Source organism: Nycticebus coucang, chromosome 3 (genome assembly GCF_027406575.1).
Source record: "Nycticebus coucang isolate mNycCou1 chromosome 3, mNycCou1.pri, whole genome shotgun sequence".
NCBI lineage: Eukaryota > Metazoa > Chordata > Mammalia > Primates > Lorisidae > Nycticebus > Nycticebus coucang.
Window position 1 is genome coordinate 69,439,302 of NC_069782.1, and position 26,116 is coordinate 69,465,417.

At 40.7% G+C, this 26,116-nt stretch overlaps 1 pseudogene; it reads left to right on the plus strand.

Moving 5' to 3' along the window:
- LOC128582216 (cytochrome P450 4F2-like) overlaps positions 1 to 26,116 on the plus strand; it is a 52,153-nt pseudogene that overhangs the window by 10,273 nt on the left and 15,764 nt on the right.

The following is a 26,116-nucleotide window of genomic DNA, read 5'->3' on the forward strand; positions in this document are numbered from 1 at the left end:
TGCCTGTCTGCTCCTCAGGCCACAGCCAGTGGCATCTCCTGGGTGCTGTATAACTTTGCAAGACACCCAGAATATCAGGAGTGCTGCCGGCAGGAGGTGCAAGAGCTTCTGAGGGACCGTGAGCCTGAAGAGATTGAAAGGTGAGTGTGGGTCCTCATGGCCTATTCCTGAGCCCCTCTCATTGGCTCTGTTTTCCAGGTGGGGGGAGGACAGAGATGTTTTCTTTTGATTTACCTATTATTTCCTAGTGACTATAGGAGCAGAGACCAGAAGCACATCATGGTACTGAGGCTGAATAATAAGGGCAATGTTGTAGGCTTATGGGGCAGAAAGATTTGGAAGTCCATGTTTATTTCCCCACCAAATTGTTATGTGAGATTAATAAAGTCAATTCTTTTTGTAACTACTTTTTCACTGTGTAAATTGAGGGACAATCTCTATCCCACAGGGCTACGTCAAATTAGTGACAACGTATGCAAAGCAGATGCCTCCAAGTAAAAACTTCTCCTCCAACCAATTGCTTTTCTGGCTAATGTTGCATTATGTTCTCAAGACATTTATGACCTTTAATTTTTGTGATTTCTTTCCATTCTCATCTTGCAGTCTATTCCACAAATTCTCAAATATCTTAGTGGGTAAAAGCCATCCATCACCTCATTCAGTAAATAATTTTCGCACTGGTGACCTTTAGCAACCCAACACAGTCCCATCTTAATCCTACATGGGCAATGCCAGGGCAGAAGGAAAAGGAAGCAAAGCTGGGAAGGGAAGCAGGGAATACAAATACACCATGCTAGGTGTGGGCACAGGACAGACTTCCTCTCAATGGGAAAGCCATGCAAAGGTTAGGATGAAAGCATACAGGAGGAAGCCTGGTAAGTTTGGGGATTGGGGGTATTAAGATTAATGATGGCTGAATCCTTGCAAAATGCACATAAGAACAAGGAGGAGCTCTTGATGAGGCTAAAACTAGTAATAAAAGGCCTTCTTGGAATGCTTTGGAAACCATGTAAAGAGATTGGGCTTTAACCTGGGATGTGTCTGTTCAAGTCCTTGGGAAGACTATTTTATTTTATTTTTGAGACAGAGTCTCACTTTGTTACCCTCAGTAGAGTGCCATGGCACCATAGCTCACAGCAACCTCCAACTCCTGGGCTTAGGTAATTCTCTTGCCTCAGCCTCCTGAGGAGCTGGGACTATAGGCACCCACCACAATGCCTGGGTATTTTTTTGCAGTTTGGCTGGGGCTGGGTTCGAACCTGCCACTCTTGGTATATGGGACTGGCGCCCTACCCACTGAGCCACAGGCACCACCCGGGAAGCCAGTTTTAGATAGAAGCTAAAAGAGGGCAGGGATGCTGCCATTAGCTGAATCCAGGGCAGAAATGGTGAGGCACTAGTGCACAGCCACACTCAGTCACTTGCTGGGGGCTGTCCTGGAAATGGCATGGCTGCATTGAGTGCTGCAGCAGGATTTGAACTCTACAGCTGGAGGTTGACAGCTCACTGCATTGCTTTCAGCTGGACATCAAGTTCTTAAAAGGAGATCCATTACTATCATAGAAGGGCAATGGGGAGTCATGGCAGATGTTTGAACAGGGGTAGTGCAGGTTTATCTGAGTATTAGAAATATCTCTCTGTGGCTAAGAGGCAAATGGAGGTGATTATTTGGGCACTGGGGATCCAGGGGACAGCTTCTTGGCCAAGGCCTGAGGAATGGAGAGACGTGTTGGAATGGACAGATTTTGGAGGTAGTGCCCTCAACTTTAAGGTTTTGATCAGCACAGCAATCCTCTGGGGGTACAGAGACATTTTTGTGCTTCCCTCAACTTCAAAAAATTATTCACTTGGTAAAAATTCTATAGTACAAACGGGTTACAATGCATATAAGCCTCTGTCTTGTGCCAGCATCTCAATCCCTTTCCCTCCTTGGATGAATTCCTGTGTTCTTCCAGGCAACATTCAGTCCATACCCACAATCCTCTGTGTGCAAACTTTCTCCCCTGACACACTCACTGTCCCTGTACCAGCAGGAGTGTGTACATAGAGCACTTAGGCGGGCACATTGACAATATAGGTTCAAGATCTTTTCATTGTGTTCAATGAAAACATTCTGAAAAATTAATTTTGCACTGCAAAATCCATCATGAAAGCATGTGTTTTTTTCCCATAAAATGAAACATTACAGGGACGATTAACTTCACCTTTGTAATACTCTCCCCCAAGTCTAGTTCCCTTTTCTATCTCCCAAGGGGTCTCTAGAGCCATCAATTTGTCAAATGCCATATTGTAACTTTCTCTTGGCAATATAGTCTTCCTCTACATTACTGCTCATTCCTTTCCTTCATCAGTGTGTGTTCAAGAGCCTTCTTTCTGAGTGCTGTGGAGAATTCCATACTTCACTCAGCTCACTCCTCTGTTCAGGACATTTATGGAAACATTTTAAATTATAATAGATATTACTGAATAGCCTGTTTGTATTGATTTAACCTCTAGAGTGTGATAGGATAAGTGATACATATCCTCCTTTTTGATAGCAGTATACTGCTCCATCACATCAAAGTGTCATACTTTGCCAAGTCATTCCCCCATCAATGGACATTTGTATAAATTCTAGGCTTTTTTTTGGTATTAAGTCATATACACATAGATCATGAATACATTTATGCATATGTGGGGTACAATGTGTTGATTTTTTTATACAATCTGATGTGCTTACATCAAACCAATCAACATAGCTTTCGCCTTATTTACTTGATTATTGTGTTAAGACATTTATGTTCTACACTTGACAGATTTGACTTATACCCTTGCAATATGCTCCATAGGTGTGGTCTCACTTTTTACCCTCCTTATATCAAACCTCCCCTCTCCCCTCCCTTCCCGCTCCATTTCTCTCCTTCATCCTGGGCTACAGTTGTGTTCTACCTTTCATAAAAAAGTGTGAGTAAATCTAAGTTAGTTTCATAGAAGTACTGACTACATTGGGTACTTTTTCCTCCATTCTTGAGATACTTTACTCAGGAGAATATGTTCCAGGTCCCCCCATGTAAACATAAAGAAGTAAAGTCTCTATCTTTTTTAAGGCTGCATAGTATTCCATGATATACATATATCACAATTTATTAATCCATTCATGGGTCGATGGACACTTGGGCTTCTTCCATGACTTGGCTATTATGAATTGAGCTGCAGTGAATAATCTGGTGCAAATGTCTTTTTTGCAAAGTGATTTTTGGTCTTTGGATATACTCCTAGTAGAGGAATTGCAGGATCCAACAGCAGGTCAATTTTAGATCCCTAAGAGTTCTCCAAACTTCTTTCCTAAAGGAATGTATTAGTTTTCATTCCCACCAGCAGTGCAGAAGTGTTCCCTTTTCTTTACATCCATGCCAACATCTATAGTTTTGGGATTTTGTTATGTGGGCTACTCTTACTGGAGTTAGATGGTATCTCAACGTGATTTTGGTTTGCATTTCTCTGATGATTAAAGATGATGAGCATTTTTTCATGTGTCTGTAGACCGTGCGCCTATCTTTTTCGGAGAAGCTTCTGTTCAGGTCTCTTGCTCATAGTGAAATGGGATCACTTGTTCTTTTCTTATTAATAAGTTTGAGTTCTCTTTGTATTCTGGTTATCAGACCTTTGTCGGAAACGTAACCTGCAAATATCCTTTCCCATTCTGAGGGCAGTCTACTTGCTTTACTTACTGTGTTCTTGGCAGTGCAGAAGCTTTTTAGTTTGGTCAGATCCCAGTAATGTATTTTTGGTATTGCTTCAATTGCCCTGGGGGTCCTCCTCATAAAGTTTTTTCCCAGGCCAATTTCTTCAAATGTTTCTCCTGCACTCCAAGAATCTTTATGGTTTAATGTCTTAGGTTTAAGTTTTTTATCCAGTGAGAGTCAATTTTTGTTAGAGGTGAAAGATGTGGGTCCAGTTTCAGTCTTCCACAAGTCACCAGACAATTCACCAAGCACCATTTGTTAAATAGGGAGTCTTTACCCCAATTTAAGTTTTTGATAGGCTTATCAAAGATTAAATGATGATTAAGTGTCTGGATTCATCTATTGGTTCTCAGTTATGTTCCATACATCTACCCCTCTATCTTTGTGCCAATATCATGTTGTTTTGATCACTATAGACTTGTAGTATAGTCCGAAGACTGGTAGCATGATTCCACCTGATTTGTTTTTATTTCTGAGTAATGTTTTGACTATTTGAGGTTTTTTTCTGTTTCCATATAAAATGAAGTACTAGTTTTTCCAGATCTTTAAAGTATGACAGAGGTGCTTTAATGGGGATTACATTAAATCTGTAGATTGCTTTGGGTAGTATGGACATTTTGACAATGTTGATTCTTCTTAGCCATGAGCATGGTATGTTTTTCCATTTGTTGACATCTTTGGCTATTTCTTTTCTCAGAGTTTCATAATTATTTTTATAGAGATCTTTCACATCCTTTGTTAGGTATACTCCAAGATATTTCATTTTCTTTGGCACTACTGTAAAGGGAATAGAGTCCATGACTGTTTCTTCACGTTGACTATTATTGGTATATATGAATGCTACTGATTTGTGAGTATTGATTTTGTAGCCTGAGATGCTGCTGTGTTCCTTGATCACTTGTAAGAATTTTGTGGTTGGGTCTCTGAGGTTTTCCAGGTATATGGTTATATCATCTTCAAAGAGTGAAAGTTTGATCTGCCTGATTGCAATGGCTAAGACTTCCATTACAATGTTAAAAAGCAGTGGAGATAGTGGGAAACCTTGCCTGGTTCCTGATCTGAGAGGAAATGTTTTCAATTTTACTCCATCCAATATAATATTGGCTGTAGGTTTGCTGTAGATGGCCTCTATTGGTTTAACAAATGTCCCTTCTATACCCATTTTCTTAAGTGCTCTGATCATAAAAGGATGTTGGATACTATCAAAAGCTTTTTTCTGCATCAATTGAGAGAATCATATGGTCTTTGTTTTTTAATTTGTTTATGTGATGTATTATATTTATAGATTTACGTATATTGAACCAGCCTTGAGAGTCTGGGGTAAAACCCACTTGGTTGTGGTGTATAGTTTGTTTGATGTATTGCTAGATTCTGTTTGCTAGGATCTTATTGAATATTTTTGCATCAATATTCATTAGAGATATTGGTCTATTATTTTCTTTTCTTGTTGGGTCTTTTCCTGGTTTAGGGATAAAGGTGATGTTTGCTTCATAGAATGTATTGGGAAGTATTCCTTCTTTTTCTATGTTTTGGAAAAGGTTAAGTAATATGGGTACTAGTTCCTCTTTAACGGTTTGGTAGAATTCTAATGTGAAGCCATCTGGTGCTAGACTTCTCTTTTCTTTTTCTTTCTTTCTTTCTTTCTTTTTTTTTTTTTTTTTTGCAGCTTTGAACCTGCCACCTCCAGCATATGGGGCCAGCACCCTACTCCTTTGAGTCACAGGCAATGCCCCTGGGCTTTTCTTTTTGGGATGATTTTGTATAGTTGATGCTACTTCAGAGCTTGATATAGGCCTGTTCAGCATTTCCACTTATTCCTAGCTAAGTCTAGGAAGGTGGTGTGATTCCAAGTATTGGTCAATTTCCTTCAGATTTTAATATTTCTCAGAATAGAGTTTTTGTAATATTCATTAAGTATTTTTTGAATTTCTGCCAAGTCTGTGATTATCTAGTCTCTGTCATTTCTGATTGATGAAATTAGAGATTTTACCCTTTTATTTCTGGTTAGGTTAGCCGAAGGTCTTATTTATTTTATTGACCTTTTCAAAAAACCAACTTTTTGATTCATTGATCTGTTGTATAATTCTTTTATTTTCAATTTCATTTAATTCTGATCTAATTTTGGTTATTTCTTTTCTTCTGCTAGGTTTTGGGTTGGAATGTTCCTCCTTTTCCAGTTGCTTGCAATGTCCCATTAAGTTGTTGATTTCCTCTCTTTCTGTTCTTTTGAGGAAGGCTTTCAACGTTATAAATTTCTTAGAACTGCCTTTGCAGTATCCCAGAGGTTCTGGTAGTTCATGTCTTCATTATAGTTTTGCTCCCAAAATTTGGTAATTTCATTCTTAATCTCATCTATGACCCAGCTATCATTTAGCATAAGATTATTTAGTTTCTATGTCTTTGTGTGAGTTTGCAAATTCCTGTTGTTACTGAGTTCAACTTTTATTCCATGATAGTCTGAGAAGATACAAGGAATAATTTCTATTTTTTAAAATTTGTTGAGATTAACCTTGTAACCTAACATGTGATTAATTTTGGAGGATGTTCCATGTGTTGATGAGAAGAATGTGTATTCAGTTTTGTTAGGATGAAATGTTCTGTAGATGTCTGTTAAATCCAATTGTTGAAAGGTTAATTTTAAGTCTAAAATTTTTCTTAGCTTAGTTTCTTTTTTTCTATTTTGCCAGGACTGGGGTTGAACTCGCCACCTCTGGCATATGGGGCCGGCTCCCTACTCCTTTGAGCCACAGGTGCCACCCTTAGCTTAGTTTCTTATTGGAGGATCTATCCAACACAGCCAAAGAGGTGTTAAAATCTCTGCCTATTATAGTGCTGGGGGAAATCCAGTTGCTCATGTCTGTGAGAGTCTCTCTTATAAATTGAGGAGCATTCTGGTTGCATGCATAAATATTAATAATTGAAATCTCATCATGTTTAGTGTTTCTCTTAACAAATACGAAGTGACCATTCTTATCTTTCCTTACTTTTGTTGTTTTAAAGCCTATTGTATCTGCGAATAAAATCTCAACACCTGCTTTTTTCTGATTGCCATTTGCTTGAATTATAGATGACCATCCCTTCACCCTGAGTCTATATTTATCTTTTAAGGTAAGATGAGATTTTTGTATGCAGCAGATATCTGGCCTGAGTTTTTCAATCCAGTCAGCCAAACTGTGCCTCTTTATAGGGCAGTTTAAGCCATTCACATTAATTGAGAGTAGTGATAAGCCTGGTGTTATTTTGGGTGTCAAATTTTTTGAACGTTCAGTGGACACTTTTAATCCTTTCACCACTGTGAAAGTTGGGTTTTGATCAAAAATTTCTGAGTGAGTTTACTTTGGTGATAAAGTGTTGTGATGGTCATGTGGAGGATGGGTCTGAGAATATCCTGGAGAGCTGTTTTTAGTTATGGCAAATTTCTTCAGCATATGAATATCATTAAAGTATTTAATTTCTTCATCATAAATGAAACTCATTTTAGCTGGATACAGGATCCTGGGTTGAAAATTGTTTTCTTTTAGGAGGTTAAAGGTAGATGACCATCCTTTTTCTAGCTTGAAAAATTTTGGCAGAGAGATCTGCAGTCATTCTAATATTCTTCCCCTTGGAGGTTATGGTTTTCTCGTGTCTAGCTGCTTGCAGTATTTTCTCCTTCATATTACTTTGGTGAAGTTAATTATAATATTTCTGGGTGATGCTTTATTTGGGTTGATTCATGTTGGGGTTCTGAAACTGTCTACTATCTGAATTTCATCACATCTTGTGATGTTTGGGAAGTTCTCTTCAATTATCTCTTGGAGAAGAGCATCTGTACCTTTTGAAGCAACCTCATCGCCTTCAGGGATTCCTATAAGGTGAATATTAGTTTCTTGGGATTATCCCAGAGCTCTCTGAGAGAATGATCCATTTTTGCTCTCCACTTCTCTTCCTCTTTGTGTATTTGGGAGCATTCAAAGCTTTGTCTTTGATGTCAGAAATCCTTTCTTCTGCCTGATCCATTCTGTTACTGATGGATTCTACTGTATTTCTCATAGCTTGGAAGTCTGCAACTTTTCTCAATGTGTCAAAATCTTCGGTGATTTTGTCTTTGAATTCATTGACTTCTTGAGACAACTTTTGAATTATTCATAGAATTTCTAATTCCAACTTTACTGCCATTCTGTTCATCTTATTTGCCATCCAAATTCTAAATTCAATTTCCGACATCTCAGCCATCTGTTTATGAATGGGATCCTATGGTGTGGCTGGTTTGTCATTCCTTGGGGGAGTTAATCTGTTATTCATGTTGTCAGAGTTTTCCTGCTGATTTCACCCCATGATTATTTTTCACCATTTGGCTAGATGAGCAGGTAAGATGAAATTGGAATGGGGTCTTCTGAGGTTGTGGTTGACCAGCCCTTTACCAAAGAGCTGGGACTGGTGACTGCAGCTTTTCCTCTACAGCTTTGCAAACAACCCATACAGTACTACAGGCTGAGACTCTGGAGACCTGCTTGGTGTGATGGAACTAGGTAGCTCTGTCTTGCATTCAGTTGATCTCTGTCCAATACTAGTGAATCTGTGACTCTGGGTTGAAGTGTCAGCTGTGCAGAAATACAAGCAATTAAGACATCCTGCCCGCCACAGGCAACAACTGGAAGAGGAAAATCAAACCTTCCCACTACAACAGAACAAGGGTACCACCTTGGAGGGTCCTCGGTTGATTTGTCCAGTTCATGAGTTCCAAACCAATTGTCCCAATCAGTACCCACTCTCTAGTGGGAGAGTTCAAAATGTTTCCAGCAACTAGATAGCAGGAGTCTACTGGTAGCTCAAATGTGGCTTGCTCCAGTGTTCCAAGGAGTCAGAAAGGCCTGTCTAGTAGAAGATTTGGACCGGGGGCTGTTGTCCCTTTCCTTACCTTGCTACCCCTTTACCACTGGACTCTGGTAACCCCAGTCTCTGGTAACCCCACTACCAGTCTCTGTTAACCCAGTCTGTGTGGCCCAGTTCTTTCCAATAAGCAAATGTGCCAGGAGTTTGTGCCTTCCAGAGTCAAAATAAAGTCAATGCCTTCTCCTTTTGGCCACTACTCTATGCCACCAGCCAGCAGAGGGAGCTAAAGCCTGCCTGCCTCAGGTACTTAATGGCAACTGGGAGTGTTCCACCTGAGCTCAATCTAAACCTGAGGATGTCCAGACAGCAAATGTATTTCTCCCTCAGCCACCACATCTTTGCTGCTGCTGTTCTGCAGCTCTGGTATGCCTATAGGGTGACGTCTGGTTCCCTCTGGCAGACCACAGAGTTGGGGAGGTGACTGTCCAAAATTAGATCCCAGTAGAATTGCTCTATTAATGTTCATGTTGGGAGGGAGGTGTGTCCACTTGGGTTTGTGCACCTCAGCAGTTCTCGAGTCTCCACTTATTGCGTGGAGACCTAAGCCTCCACCCACTGCTGAGATACACTTTCTCAGAGCCAGGCCAGATACCTTCCCCTCTGTGTCTTTCTGCACTGTTACTGGATTCACAGATACAGTGTAGCTGTGCTGCCACCGTCTATGCAATGCCCAGTCCTAGCCAAGAAGTGTGTACATTCTGGTCTCTGCAGGGGTTAGACTTCTAGATCACCAGGCAAGGGGTAAGGATAGACTTGGGGTTTGAGGTGGCAGGGAAAACATTTGTTCAAACTTCCTGCCAGATAAGGGAATTCCTAGGCTCACAGCAGGTACTCTCTGGGGAAGGAGTCCCAGCTTCTAGCAACTCACTCTAATGGAGTGAGAGAAAAGAACCTCAGTTCCCCACTCACTAGTAGAGATCCCACAGCAAGCAAGCAACTCTCTGGGGAGGGGATGGACACACATCCTCTTTGGGATGAGTTCTGTACCTGAAATTTGTTTCCTTGGAGTTGCAGCTTGCCTTGGTAGAGAAGATGTGCAATTATCTATCTCTTCTCTCAGCTTGGCTCCCATCCTTCAGCTCTGTTGGGTTCTTTCTAGCTGTTATCTCTCCCTCTGGACTGGAGTTTCTGTTGAAAGCTGGCTCCAGTCAGCCATCATCGCCCATTCCCCCTGTTCTTATTGAATGTAAAAATCGGAGTTAGGGAAAATAGCCAACCTCAGGATTTAGCAAAACAAAAGACACGTTGAAACAAAACGAACAAATAAACAAACAAAAAAGCTACCAGAAAAAGAGAGAGAGATCTGAAGGAATTAGTTCAGATGATTTTGAAGAATGGTAAGTCTAAAATCTCCAGGGTAACCTAGCAAGCTAGAGACACAGGAAGAGGTAATGTTGCAGCCTGAGTCTGAGAGCAGTCTGCTGGAAAAATTCCTTCTTTTGCAGAGAGTCTCCCATACAGAAGGAGTGTTAAAGGACAGAAATTTAGCAAGTAACCTGACGGATTAGAGCTGTGCCAAGAGAGAAGGTTGAAGAACGCACATCAACCCTGTTGAGGCGAGCTGTGACCCCAAACATACAAACAAAAGGTACAAAATTCATCACCAAGCAGATGGGAGTCCCCTCACCCATGAGAACGGCTCAGAGTACCCCATAAACGAATGAGCAGAGTTCAAAAATCCTCCCATTATATTCCACGGGAGAGACCCTCTAAAAACTAGCTGTACTTCCCCTACTAGGGTCCCATGGTGCTCTCCTGCCAGGCATAAAACTGTATATATTCTTTACCTGCAGGTCTGAGCTCCCAGCACTCAGAACAGAACAACTTTGCAGAATTTGTTTCTGTCCCTGCTAAATTCCCCTGCAGAAGAAAAGCTGTTTTGAGTTCACAGAACCCTTCACTCTCACTCTGAGGTCTGGAAGCCTGTCCCCCAGGAGTCCAGATTCTTGGGTGTTATCTCAAGAGGTATGGATAGGGCATGGACTGCTGCTGGCCAGTGCTGATTCTGCAGCATGGGAGTGAGGAGAGGACAGTCGGATGAGAAGGAACCACATAGGAGTGGCGGTGGCCTGAGGTGCAGGGCAGCAGCCATGTTTGGCAATAATAGGGCTCACCTCTGGATATCCCGGAGTCACAACCACTGTCTCTCTGGGCAACCAGAGGAGTCTGGGAATCTTCTCAGGTGGCAGCCACTGGCATAAAAGATCTGGGACAGAAACACAGGCCCCATGAGTAAAGGGTTTGCCTGAGGCGGTACCGGCCTGGTTGGAGCATGGTGATGCACAGAGCTGGCAGATTCCCAGGGTGGGGCTGACCCAGAGGACCACTTTACTGAGCCTAAGATGCACCCGACCCTCAGGAGATCATCAGCATAGACAAAGGAGGGCAGGAAGCTAGAACAGACAGCTAACCGTGCTGCGAATACAAACTACTGGGAAGCAGCAAAGATAGGGCCTGAGGCGCAGGTTCTGTGAACTCAAAACAGCTTTTCTTCTGCAGGGGAATTTAGCAGGGACAGAAACAAATTCTGCAAAGTTGTTCTGTTCTGTCAGTAACATCAATCAGGGGTGGGGCTGGAACTGAGTGAACAGCCCCAGCCTCCATCAAGCTCCTGAGGTTGTCAGGCCTCACCTCCTCCTGCCATATAGTAGCAGAGAGCAGCGGCCTGGCTGAGGAGACATAGATCTCCCTGTGATTCAGGCAGGTGCAAACCCCTGGAATATCTGCTCATTGGAGGCAACTGGGTCACAGCCCTGCAGGGTTATCAGTGACTGGGTATGACAGAGGAGCAAAGTGGGGAAGGAGGCATCAACCTTTCCAGACTAATCTATTTGCTGGGTGGGTCCTAATGAGCACACAGAGCACTGGAGCAAGTCATATTTGAGTTGAGTTGTCAGCAGACCCCTGTGATCTAGTTGCCAGAGACCATTTAAACTCTCCCACCTGAGATAGGTTCTGACTGAGACAATTTATTTGGACCTCTTGAACTGGGCCAATCACCTGATGACTTTCCAAGTGGTACCCTGGGTGTGTGGTTGTAGGAAGGTTTGATATTCCTTTGCCAATTGTTGTCTTTGGGGGTGGGGTGACTTAATTGCTAATATTTCTCCACAGCTGAGACTTCAACCCAGAGTAACTGATTCACTAGAGTCGGACAGAGACCAGCTGAAAACAAGACAGAGCCACTTAGCCTCACCACACCAAGCAGGTCCCCAGTTTCTCAGGCTGTAGCACCATACAGATCTTTGGCAAAGCTCCAGGGGAAAGGTAGAGATACCAGTCCCAGCTTTTGGGCAAAGGGCTGGTTAATCACTACTCCTGGAGCCCCGAGCCCACCTTTTCTTTATCCACTCATCTAGTCAAACGGTGCAAAATAAACATGGGGTGAAATCAGCAGAAAAACTCTGGTAACATGAATAACCAGAGTAGATCAACCCCCCCCCCCCAAGGAAAGATATGGCAATGTAACTGAAGATTCCATTCATAAACAGATGGCCGAGATGTCAGAAATTGAGTTCAGAGTTTGGATTGCAAACAAGATTAATAGAATGGAGGAAAACTGAGAATTGAAAATTCGAGGAGCAATTCAAAAGTTATCTCAAGAATTCAATGAACTTAAAGACAAGATCACCAAAACTTTTGACACATTGAAGCAATAATTTGCAGCCCTCAAAGATCTGAAAAATACAGTAGAATCCCTCAGTAACAGAGTGGAGCAAGCAGAAGAAAGGATTTCTGGCATTGAAGATAAAGCTTTTGAATGCTCCCAAACACTCAAAGAGGGGAGAAATGAAGAGGAAAAACAGATCATTTTCTCAGAGAGCTCTGGGATAATTCAAAGAATTAGGAATCCCTGAAAGCGATGAAGTGGTTTCGCAAGGCACAGAAGCTCTTCTCCATGAAATTATGAAAGAGAATTTTCCAGACATGTCAAGAGATTCTGAAATTCAGATAGCAGACAGTTTCAGACCCCCAGCATGACTCAACCTGAATAAGACATCCCCCAGGCACATCATAATTAACTTCACTAAAGTTAATATGAAGGAGAAAATTCTGAAAGCAGCCAGATGTAAGAAAGCCATAACCTACAAAGGAAAGAATATTAGAATGACTGAGATCTCTCTGCTAAAACCTTTCAAGCCAGAAGAGGGTGGTCATCAATTTTTAATCTCCTAAAACAAAATAACTTTCGACCCAGGATCTTGTATCCAGCTAAACTGAGTTTCATTTATGATGGAGAAATTAAATACTTTAATGACATTCACATGTTGAAGAAATTTGCCATAACCAAATCAGCTCTTCAGGATAGCTCAGACCTATCCTCCATAATGACCAACCCAATCCTCTACCACAAAAGTAAACTCACTCAGAAACTTTTGATCAAACTCCAACTTCCACAGTGATGAAGGGATTAAAAGTGTCCACTGGACTTTCGAAAAACTTGATACCCAAAATTTTACCAGACTTATCAATATTCTCCATTAATGTGAACGGCAAACTGTCCTCTAAAGAGGCACAGTTTACCTGACTGGATACAAAAACTCAGGCAGATATCTTCTGCATACAAGAATCTCATCTTACCTTAAAAGATAAATATAGACTCAGGGTGAAAGGTTGGTCATCCATATTTCAGCCAAGTGTTAATCAGAAAAAAGCAGGTGTTGGGATTCTATTTGCAGGTACAATAGACTTTAAACCAACAAAAGTAAGAAAGGATAAGAATGGTCACTTCACATTTGTTGAGGGTAATACTCGATATGATGAGATTTCAATTATTAATTAATATTTATGCACCAAACCAAAATGCGCCTCAATTTATAAGAGAAACTCTAACAGACATGAGCAATTTGATTTCCTCCATCTCCATAATAGTCGGAGATTTTAACACTCCTTAGGCAGTGTTGGACAGATCCTCCAATAAAAAGCTGAGCAAAGAAATTTTAGATTTAAACCTAACCATCCAACATTTGGATTTAGCAGACATCTACAGAACATTTCATCCCAACATAACTGACTACACTAACTTCTCATCAGCCCACAAAACATACTCCAAAATCAATCACATCTTAGGTCACAAGTCTAACCTCGGTAAATTTAAAGGAATACAAATTATTCCTTGTATCTTCTCAGACCACCATGGAAAAAAGTGGAACTCTAATAACAGGAATCTGCATACTCATACAAAAACAAGGAAGTTAAATAATCTAAGGCTGAATGATAGCTGGGTCATAGACAAGATTAAGAAGGAAATTCCCAAATTTTTGAAACAAAACGACAATGAAGATATGAATTATCAGAAACTCTAGGATACCACAAAGGCAGTCCTAAGAGAGAAATTTATAGCACTGCAAGCCTTTCTCAGAGAATGGAAAGAGATAGTTGGAGAGAGAGCAAGATGGCAGCCGAGTAACAGCTTCCTTGTATCTGGGCACTGTGAGTCTGGGGAGATAGGACTCCAGGCATCTCTGGCTGGTGGGATCTGCCTATCATCACCCCTGTGAGGATACAGGTAGTCAGCGAGAGACTTCTGGACCCCAAGAGGAGGACTAAAACAGTGGAAAACCGGCAAGTGGTCGCGTGTGTTCAATCAGTTTAAACCCGCCTGCAACTGTAAGTTCAGTAGCAATGAGACTGCAAACCAGAAAGGCCTTACCTGTGAACTGTTTTGGTGTCTTTGGACTTGGCACTCAGTTGAACTGCCTTGGGGAGAGCCTGAGCGGGAGTGCAGAGAACTTTGGCCATTGTCTAGGGCCCCAGTCTGAGCCACTAGCCAGAGGGAACTAATAGTGTTTGGCTGTGGGCCACAGGGAGCCATTGTGAGTGATCTGCCCTGGCAAGCTCTGCCCTCAGGGTCGCACAGCTAGAATAGGGTGGGAGCTGGTAACCTAGCAAGTGAGTAGCCTAAGGGTGGGGTCTGAGCCTCCTTGCAGCCCTAACCCTCAGGGGCACAGTGAGACCAGTTTTGGCACACTGGGCAAGTGGATAGCCACTTCAGCAGTGATTCCAGCGACAAGCACTTTCCTGGGAAAGCTTCTGCTCAGCAAGTTTACAAGTTCAAAGTGCATTTTAAGTGGGCTGAAGAGAGATTTAGGGTGTCCATCTGCTGGGGTTTGAGAAATCAGCAGCCTCCCGTCGTATCAGAACTGTGATTAACATCTCATACCCCAGAAGAACACGTGTTGCCCAGACAATATTCAAAAACATATACATACTGCTTTGTTGTTGGTTGTGTATTTTTTTTGGTTGTTTTTTTCTTTATTTTTTAATTTAATTTAATTTAATTTTTTTATTAAATCATAGCTGTGTACATCAATATGATCATGGGGCACCATACACTTGGTTCATAGACCGTTTGACACATTTTCATCACATTAGTTAACATAGCCCTCCTGGCATTTTCTTAGTTACTTTGCTAAGACATTTACATTCCACATTTACCAAGCCTCACATATACCCTTGTAAGATGGACCACAGGTGTGATCCTTTCAATGACCCTCCCTCAACCCCCCTCCCTCCCCACCCTTTCTCCCTTCCCCCTATTCTTAGGTTGTAACTGGGTTATAGCTTTCATGTGAAGGTCCTAAATTAGTTTCATAGTAGGGGTGAGTACATTGGATACTTTTTCTTCCATTCTCGAGATACTTTACTGAGAAGAATATGTTCCAGCTCCATCCATGTAAACATGAAAGAGGTAAAGTCTCCTTCTTTCTTTAAGGCTGCATAGTATTCCATGGTGTACATATACCACAATTTATTAATCCATTCATGGATCGATGGGCATTTGGGTTTTTTCCATGAATAGCAATTATGAATAGGGCTGCAATAAACATTCTAGTACAAATATCTTTGTTATGATGTGATTTTTGGTCTTCTGGGTATATGCCCAGCAGAGGAATTACAGGATTGAATGGCAAATCTATTTTTAGATCTCTAAGTGTTCTCCATATCTCTTTCCAAAAGGAATGTATTAATTTGCATTCCCACCAGCAGTGCAAAAGTGTTCCCTTTTCTCCACATCCACGCCAACATCTCTGGTCTTGGGATTTTGTGATATAGGCTAGTCTCAGTGGAGTTAGATGATATCTCAAAGTAGTTTTGATTTGCATTTCTCTGATGATTAAAGATGATGAGCATTTTTTCATATGTCTGAAGGCCGTGCGCCTGTCTTCTTCAGAGAAGTTTCTCTTCAAGTCCCTTGCCCAGCCTGCGATGGGATCACTTGTTCTTTTCTTGCTAATGCGTTTGAGTTCTCTGTGGATTCTGGTTATTAAACCTTTGTCGGAGACATAACCTGCAAATATCTTCTCCCATTCTGTGGGCTATTTTCTTGCTTTACTTACTGTGTTCTTGGCTGTGCAGCTTTTAAGTTTGATCAACTCCTGATAGTGTATTTTTGACGCTGCTTCAGTTGCCCGGGGGGTCCTTCTCATAAAAAACTCACCCAACCCAATTTCTTCAAGGGTTTTCCCTGCACTCTCTTCTAGTATTTTTATAGTTTCATGTCTTAAGTTTAAATCTTTAATCCATAAGAGTCTATCTTGGTTAATGGTGAAAGGTGTGGGTCCAGTTTCAGTCTTCTACAGGTTGCCAGCAAGTTCACCCAGCACCATTTGTTAAATAGGGAATCTTTTCCCCACTGGATGTTTTTAATTGGCTGGTCAAAGATTAAATAACGGTAAGTACCATGCTGTTTTGATCACTATAGATTTGTAGTATAATCTGAGGTCTGGTAGAGTAATTCCTCCTGCTTTGTTTTTATTTTTGAGTAATGTCTTGGCTATTCGAGGTTTTTTTCTGATTCCATATAAAATGAAGTATTGTTTTTTCAAGATCTTTAAAGTATGACAGTGGAACTTTAATAGGGATTGCGTTGAAGGTATATATTGCTTTGGGTAGTATGGACATTTTAACAATGTTGATTCTTCCCAACCATGAGCATGGTATGTTTTTCCATTTATTAACATTCTCGGCTATCTCTTTTCTTAGAGTTTCATAGTTCTCTTTATATAGGTCTTTCACGTCCTTTGTTAGATAAACTCCCAAATATTTTATCTTCTTTGGCATTACTGTGAATGGGATAGAGTCCTTAATTGTTTTTTCAGCTTGATTGTTGTTGGCATATATAAAGGCTACCGATTTATGAATGTTGATTTTGTAACCTGAGACATTGCTGTATTCCTTGATCACTTCTAAGAGTTTTGTACTAGAGTCCCTAATGTTTTCCAGATATACAATCATATCATCTGCGAAGAGCGAAAGTTTGATCTCTTCTGACCCTATGTGGATACCCTTGATCGCCTTTTCTTCCCTAATTGCGGTGGCTAAAACTTCCATTACAATGTTAAAAAGCAATGGAGTCAATGGGCAGCCTTGTCTGGTTCCTGATCTGAGTGGAAATGATTCCAGTTTAACTCCGTTCAATATGATATTGGCTGTCAGTTTGCTGTAGATGGCCTCTGTCAGTTTAAGAAATGTCCCTTCTATACCAATTTTCTTAAGTGTTCTGATCATGAAGGGATGTTGGATGTTATCAAAAGCTTTTTCTGCATCGATTGAGAGAATCATATGGTCTTTGTTTTTTACTTTGTTTATGTGCTGAATTACATTTATAGATTTACATATATTGAACCAGCCTTGAGACCGTGGGATAAAGCCAACTTGATCATGATGTATAATTTGTTTAACGTGTTGCTGGATTCTGTTTGTTAGGATCTTGTTGAATATTTTTGCATCTATATTCATTAGTGATATCGGTCTGCAGTTTTCTTTTCTTGTTTGGTCTTTTCCTGGTTTGGGGATCAGGGTGATGTTTGCTTCATAAAACGTGTTGGGTAGTCTTCCTTCTTTTTCTACCTTTTGGAACAGGTTGAGTAGTATAGGTACTAATTCCTCTTTAAAGGTTTGGTAGAATTCTGATGTGAAACCATCTGGTCCCGGGCTTTTCTTTTTGGGGAGATTTTGTATGGTTGATGTTATTTTCGAACTTGATATGGGTCTGATCAACATTTCAACTTGTTTCTGGTTAAGTCTTGGAAGGTGACGAGCTTCCAAGTATCGGTCCATTTCCTTCAGATTTTCATATTTCTGAGAGTAAAGTTTCTTGTAATATTCATTAAGGATTTTTTTGATTTCTGAGGAGTCTGTTGTTATTTCATCTTTGTCATTTCTGATTAATGATATTAGAGACTTTACTCTTTTTTTCCTGATTAGGTTGGCCAATGGTTTATCTATTTTGTTGACCTTTTCAAAAAACCAGCTTTTTGATTTATTGATCTGTTGTATTTTTCTTTTGTTTTCAATTTCATTTAGTTCTGCTCTAATTTTGGTTATTTCTTTTCTTCTACTGGGTTTGGGGTTCGAGTGTTCTTCCTTTTCCAGTTGCTTGAGATGTCCCATTAAGTTGCTAACTTCCTCTCTTTCCATTCTCCTGAGGAAGGCTTGCAGTGCTATAAATTTCCCTCTTAGAACTGCCTTTGCGGTGTCCTAGAGGTTCTGATAGTTCATGTCTTCATTGTCATTTTGTTCCAAAAATTTGGCAATTTCCTTCTTGATCTCATCTCTGACCCAGCTATCATTCAGCATGAGGTTATTTAACTTCCATGTTTTTGTATGAGTATGCAGATTCCTGTTGTTACTCAGCTCAAGTTTTATTCCATGATGGTCCAGGAAGATGCATGAAATAACTTCTATTCCTTTAAATTTACTGATGTTAGACTTGTGACCTAAGATGTGATCGATTTTGGAGTAAGTTCCGTGGGCTGATGAGAAGTATGTGTATTCAGTTTTGTTGGGATGAAATGTTCTGTAGATGTCTGCTAAATCTAAATGCTGGATGGTTAGATTTAAATCTAAAATTTCTTTACTCAGCTTTTTGTTGGAGGATCGATCCATCACTGCCAAAGGAGTGTTAAAATCCGACGATTATGGAGCTGGAGGAAATCAAGTTGCTCATGTCTGTTAGAGTTTCTTTTATAAATTGAGGTGCATTCTGGTTGGGTGCATAGATATTCATAATTGAAATCTCATCATATTGAGTATTACCCTTAACAAATATGAAGTGACCATTCTTGTTCTTCCTTACTTTTGTTGGTTTAAAGCTTATTGAGTCTGCAAATAAATTTGCAACACCTGCTTTTTTCTGATTGCCATTTGCCTGAAATATGGATGACCATCCTTTCACCCTGAGTCTGTATTTGTCTGTTAAGTTAAGATTTGACTCTTGTAAGCAACAGATATCTGGTCTGAGTTTTTGTATCCAGTAGCTAACTTATGTCTCTTTAGAGGACAGTTTAAGCCATTCACATTGATGGAGACTATTGATAAGTTTGGTGAAATTTTGGGTATCGAGTTTTTCAAAAGTCCAGTGGACATTTTTAATCTTTTCGCCGTTGTAGAAGTTGGAGTTTGATCAGGAGTTTCTGAGTGAGTTTACGTTTGTAGTAGAGGATTGGGTTGGTCATTATGGAGGATAGGTCTGAGAATATCCTGAGGAGCTGGTTTGGTTGTGGCAAATTTCTTCAACATATGAATGTCATTAAAGTATTTAATTTCTCCATCATAGATGAAACTCAGTTTAGCTGGGTACAAGATCCGGGATTGAAAGTTATTTAGCTTTAGGAGATTAAAAGTTGATGACAACCCTCTTCTGGCTTGAAAAGTTTCAGCAGAGAGATCTGCAGTCATTCTAATGTTTTTACCTTTGTAGGTAATGGCTTTCTTTCGCCTGATAACCTTGAGAATTTTCTCCTCCATGTTAACTTTAGTGAAGCTAATTATATGTCTGGGGGATGACTTATTGGGGTTGAATCGTGCTGCAGTTTTGAATCTGTCTGCTATCTGAATTTCAGAGTCTCTAGGCATGTCTTGAAAATTCTCTTTCATAATTTCATGCAGAAGGGCCTCTGTGCCCATGGATACCACTTCATCGTTTTCTGGAACTTCTATTATTCGTATATTAGCCTTCTTTGAATTATCCCAGAGCTCTCTAAGAGAGTGATCCATTTTTGCTCTCCATTTCTCTTCCTCTTTGAGAGTTTGGGAGCATTCAAAGGCTTTATCTTCCATGTCAGAAATCCTTTCTTCTGCTTGGTCCATTCTGTTGCTGAGGCATTCTACTGTATTTTTCATATCTTTAAGGGCTGCAAATTCTTGCTTCAGTGTGTCTAAGTCTTTGGTGGTTTTGTCTTTAAATTCGTTAAATTCTTCAGACAACTTTTGAATTTCTCCTTGGATTCCTAATTCCATTTTATCAATCTTGTCTGCAATCCAAATTCTGAATTCGATTTCTGCCAGTTGTTTATGAATGGGATCTTCAATTACATGCACTATATCTTTCCTTGGGGGTGGTGGTGGATATATTCTGGTTATTCATGTTACCAGAGTTTTTCTGCTGATTCCGCCCCATGGTTGTTTTATTCCCTTTGATTTTTCCCTTGGGGTTTAGTTGAGGGCCTGTTTAGTGTTGTGGCCTGAGAGACTTGGGCCCTGTCTGGTGTGGTGTGGCTAAGTGGTTCTGACTTATTTTCAGCTGTCTTCTGTTTGACCCCAGTGAAGCACTTGCTCTGGGTTGAAGTCTCAGTTCTCTGAGTCGGCCCTGCCCTGAAGTTTCCTGGGTCTGTGAGTCACCTGAGGCAAATCGTAAACTCAGGGGTGGCCTCCTCTGGTTGCCCAGGGAGGCAGGGGGTGTGGCTTCAGCTGCCTCAGGGAACTGCCGCTCTGATATGGTTCTCCCCCAGCCTCACTCCTGTGTCCCAGAGTCAGGACCGACCAGCCACAGTTTGGCACTGTCAAACCCCGACAAATCCCCCAAGAATCTGGACTCCTGTGGGACAGGCCTCCAGATCCCAGAGTGAGGGTGGGGTGGGGCGCCGGGAGCCCAGAGCCCCCGGCAGCGAGCACACTCAGCTCCCTCCCAGTCTCTCGCCCGGCTACAGCGCTGCAGCTCGATCCTTCAGGCTTCAGAGTAAGGGCGGGGTGGGGGAAGTAGCTGGAGCTCAGAGCCACCAGCAGCGAACAGACTCAGTTCGATCCAGTTCCTTGCCTGGCCATACAGCAGGCGTTCAGGTGTCCAGACCACAGAGCAAGGGCAGGGATAGCGCTGGGAAGCCAGAGCCGGGAGCCCAGAGCCGCCGGTAGTGAGGTCCCACAGTTCCGCTCAGTTTTATGCCTGGTTGTATTGTTGCCCAAGGAGGGATGCTGCACCATGCCTCAGGGAAGTGCCGCCCTGGTAAGGGTCACCCTCCGCTGACTGTCCTCACCTCTCTCCCATGTCCCAGAATCAGCGCTGACCAGCCAAAGCTCGGGGACTGTCCTCTCCCCTCTAGAAGTCACCCAAGAATCCGAACACCTGTGGGACAGGCTTTTAGACCTCAGAGAGAGTGGAGGGAAGTGCTGGGAGCTCAGAGTTGCCGGCAAAGGATATTTACAGTTTTATACAGTTTTATGTCTGGCAGGAGAATGCCTAGGCACCCTAGTAAGGGAGGTAGGTCCAGATTTTAGTAGGTTTCTCCCGTGAAGTGTAGTGGGAGGGCCTTTGATTTCTGCCCGTTTGTTTGTGGGGTTCTTAAGCCGATCAGGTGGGGGAGGGGGAACTCCCGTCCGCTTGGTGGTGGGTTTTGTACCTTTTGTTTGTGTCCTTGTGGTCGCAGCTCTCCTCAGCAGGGTTGATGTGCGTTCTTCAACTTTCTCGCTTGTTGCTGCTTGAATCCATTAGTTTACTTGCTAAATTTTCGTCCCTTAACTCTCCTTCAGGACGGGAGCCTCTGTGGAAAGCTGGCTTCAGTTTGCCATCTTGTCTCTGCCCCCTTTTTTGTTTATTTTGATGTTATTGATTTTTTTTGCTTTTAATTTTAACCTTTTCCATACAGATCTTTTTTCTTTCTCAATTTTTCTAGATTAATTATAATTTCCCATTGCTGCCTTTTTCAATAACTGGAACTTCATTTTTGCTAGTGTTCCTACCATTACTATTTGGTTTTTCACCCAATTTTGTCTCATAAAGTTTTCTGTTTGCTTGTTTTGGTTTGATTTATAGCATTTTTCTCTCTCCTCTCTACTTGGTGGAGGTGGGGTACTGTGTCTGATCATGTTAGCAAAGAGCTGCTGACCTCAAGGGAACCACCCAACTGGGCACTCCCAGAAGGTGGTATTTTTTTTAAGGTTGTGTCCAAGGAACCTACTGTACACCTGTATTGCTCTGTCTCCCTCTTTCTGTGCTTCTCTTCCTTTTGTCAATATTCCTTTTACCCACCCCCTCTCCTTTCTCTATTTTTTTTTCTTTTCACTTGGTCCTACTTTTTTTCATCCCTTTCTTGCTCTTCAACCTTCTCACCCTTCTGGTCCTGTACCAAAAGAACTCATCGAACCCTTAGTCCACAGGCATGAGAACTTAAAGAGCAAGAGGAAGTGAAAGGAAAATTAGGGCAAGGAAACAGATAAAAGAAATCACTCATGAGGAAGGATCAGCAGAAAACTCCAGGCAACATGAAGAACCAGTCCAGAACAACCTCGCCAAGTGACCATGAGGTAGCTATTGCGGAGGATTCCACCTATAAAGAAATGTTAGTAATGACAGACAGGGAATTTAGAATACACATGATGAAAAAAATGAAAGAAATGATGGAAACAATGAAGGAAACTGCTAATAAAGTGGAAAATAACCAAAAGGAAATCCAAAAACAGAATCAAATCAGAGATGAATGATATGAAGAATATAAAAAGGATATAGCAGAGCTAAAGGAAATGAAATGGTCAATTAGGGAACTTAAAGATGCAACGGAAAGTATCAGCAACAGGTTAGACCATGCAGAAGAAAGAATTTCAGAGGTAGAAGACAAAGTTCTTGAGATAACTCAGATAGTGAAAGAGGCAGAAAAGAAGAGAGAGAAAGCAGAACGTTCACTGTCAGAATTATGGGACTTTATGAAGCATTCCAACATACGAGTTATAGGAATCCCAGAAGGGGAAGAAGAATGCCCCAGAGGAATGGAAGCCATACTAGAGAATATTATAAAAGAAACTTTCTCAAATATCACCAAAGATTCTGACACACTTCTTTCAGAGGGATATCGGACCCCAGGTCACCTCAACTCTAACCGAGCTTCTCCAAGACACATTGTGATGAACCTGTCCAATGTCAAGACAAGAGAAAAGATTCTGCAAGCTGCCAGGAGTAAGCGCCAGTTGACCTACAGTGGCAAATCCATCAGAGTGACCGCAGACTTCTCTAATGAAACTTTCCAAGCAAGAAGATAATGGTCATCTACCTTTAATCTCCTTAAACAGAACAATTTCCTGCCCAGAATTCTGTACTCTGCTAAGCTAAGATTAAAAATTGACAGAGAAATCAAATCATTTATGGATATACAAACATTGAGGAAATTCACCACAACAAGACCAGCTCTACAGGAAATATTTCAACCTGTTCTGCACACTGACCACCACAATGGATCAGCAGCAAAGTAAGAACTCAGAAATTAAAGGACAGAGTCTAACCTCCACACTGATGCAAAAGATAAAACTAAGCAATGGACTCTCACTAAATAAGATGAATAGAATACTACCACACTTATCAATTATCTCGATAAATGTTAATGCCTTGAATTCCCCACTGAAGAGACATAGATTGGCTGAGTGGATTAAAAAACACAAGCCATCCATTTGCTGTCTGCAAGAAACACACCTGGCTTCAAAAGACAAATTAAAGCTTCGAATCAAGGGTTGGAAGACAATTTTTCAGGCAAATGGAATTCAGAAGAAAAGAGGAGCTGCGATCTTATTTTCAGATCCATGTGGATTTAAAGCAACTAAAGGCAAAATAGACAAAGATGGTCACTTTATATTGGTCAAGGGAAAAATACAACAAGAAGACATTTCAATTCAAAATATTTATGCACCCAATTTAAATGCTCCCAGATTCTTGAAACAGACCTTACTCAGTCTGAGGAATATGCTATCTGATAATACCATAATAACAGGGGACTTTAACACTCCTCTTACAGAGCTGGACAGATCCTCTAAACAGAAATTAAACAAAGATATAAGAGATTTTAATGAGACCCTAGAACAACTGTGCTTGATAGACGCATATAGAGCACTCCATTTCAAAGATAAAGAATATACATTCTTCTCATCACCCCATGGAACATTCTCCAAAATTGATCATATCCTGGGACACAAAACAAATATCAACAGAATAAAAAGAATTGAAGTTTTACCTTGCATCTTCTCAGACCATAAGGCACTAAAGGTTGATCTCAACTCTAAAAAAAACGCTCGACCCCACACAAAGGCATGGAAATTAAACAATCTTCTGTTGAATAACAGATGGGTGCAGGAAGAAATAAAACAGGAAATCATTAACTTCCTTGAGCATAACAACAATGAAGACACAAGCTACCAAAAGCTGTGGGATACTGCAAAAGCCGTTTTGAGAGGAAAATTCATCGCTTAGATGCCTACATTCAAAAAACAGAAAGAGAGAGCATCAACAATCTCACAAGAGATCTTATGGAATTGGAAAAAGAAGAACAATCTAAGCCTAAACTCAGCAGAAGAAAAGAAATATCCACAATCAAATCAGAGATCAATGAAATTGAAAACAAAAGTATCATTAGAAAATTAATGAAACAAGGAGTTGGTTTTTTGAAAAAATAAATAAAATAGATAAACCATTGGCCAGACTAAGTAGAAATAGAAAAGTAAAATCTCTAGTAACCTCAATCAGAAATGATAAAGGGGAAATAACAACTGGTCCCACAGAGATATAAGAGACCATCTCTGAATACTACCAGAAACTCTATACCCAGAAATTTGACAATGTGAAGGAAATGGATCAATATTTGGAATCACACCCTCTCCCTAGACTTAGCCAGGAAGAAATAGAGCTCCTGAACAGACCAATTTCAAGCACTGAGATCAAAGAAACAATAAAAAATTTCCAACCAAATAATGCCCTGGTCCAGATGGCTTTACACCAGAATTCTATCAAAGTTTCAAGGAAGAGCTTATTCCTATACTGCAGAAATTATCCCAAAAAATTGAGGAAGAAGGAATCTTTCCCAACACATTCTATGAAGCAAACGTCACCCTGATACCAAAACCAGGAAAAGACCCAAACAAAAGGAGAATTTCAGACCAATCTCACTCATGAATATAGATGCAAAAATTCTCAACAAAATCCTAGCCAATAGATTACAGCTTATCATCAAAAAAGTCATTCATCATGATCAAGTAGGCTTCATCCCAGGGATGCAAGGCTGGTTTAACATACACAAGTCCATAAACGTTATCCAGCATATTAACAGAGGCAAATATAAAGATCATACGATCCTCTCAATAGATGCAGAAAAAGCATTTGATAAAATCCAGCATTCTTTTCTAATTAGAACACTGAAGAGTATAGGCATAGGTGGCACATTTCTAAAACTGATTGAAGCTATCTATGACAAACCCACAGCCAATATTTTACTGAATAGAGTAAAACTGAAAGCTTTTCCTCTTAGAACTGGAACCAGACAAGGTTGTCCTCTGTCACCTTTACTATTCAACATAGTGCTGGAAGTTCTAGCCAATATAATTAGGCATGAAAAGGAAATAAAGGCAATCCAAATGGGAGCAGAGGAGGTCAAACTCTCCCTCTTTGCTGATGATATGATCTTATACTTAGAGAACCCCAAAGACACACCCACAAGACTCCTAGAAGTCATCAAAAAATACAGTAAGGTTTCACGATATAAAATTAATGTCCACAAGTCAGTAGCCTTTGTGTACACCAATAACAATCAAGATGAGAAGCTAATTAAGGACACAACTCCCTTCACCATAGTTTCAAAGAAAATGAAATACCTAGGAATATACTTAACGAAAGAGGTGAAGGACTTCTATAAAGAAAATGATGAAATCCTCAGAAAGGAAATAGCAGAGGATATTAACAAATGGAAGAACATTCCATGCTCATGGATGGAAAGAATCAACATTGTTACAATGTCTATACTTCCCAAAGCAATCTACCTATTCAATGCCATTCCTATCAAAATACCAACATCGTACTTTCAAGATTTGGAGAAAATGATTCTGTGTCTTGTATGGAACCGAAAAAAACACTGTATAGCTAAGGGAGTTCTTAGTAATAAAAATAAAGCTGGGGGCATCAGCATACCAGATTTTAGTCTGTACTACAAAGCCATAGTGGTCAAGACAGCATGGTACTGGCACAAAAACAGAGACATAGACACTTGGAATCAAATTGAAAATCAAGAAATGAAACTAACATCTTACAACCACCTAACCTTAGATAAACCAAACAAGAACATACCTTGGGGGAAAGACTCCCTATTCAATAAATGGTGTTGGGAGAACTAGATGACTACATGTAAAAGACTGAAACTGGACCCACACCTTTCCCCACTCACAATAATTGATGAAGATGGATAAAGGACTTAAATTTAAGACATAAAACAATAAAAATCCTCAAAGAAAGCATAGGAAAAACACTGGAATATATTGGCCTGGGGAAA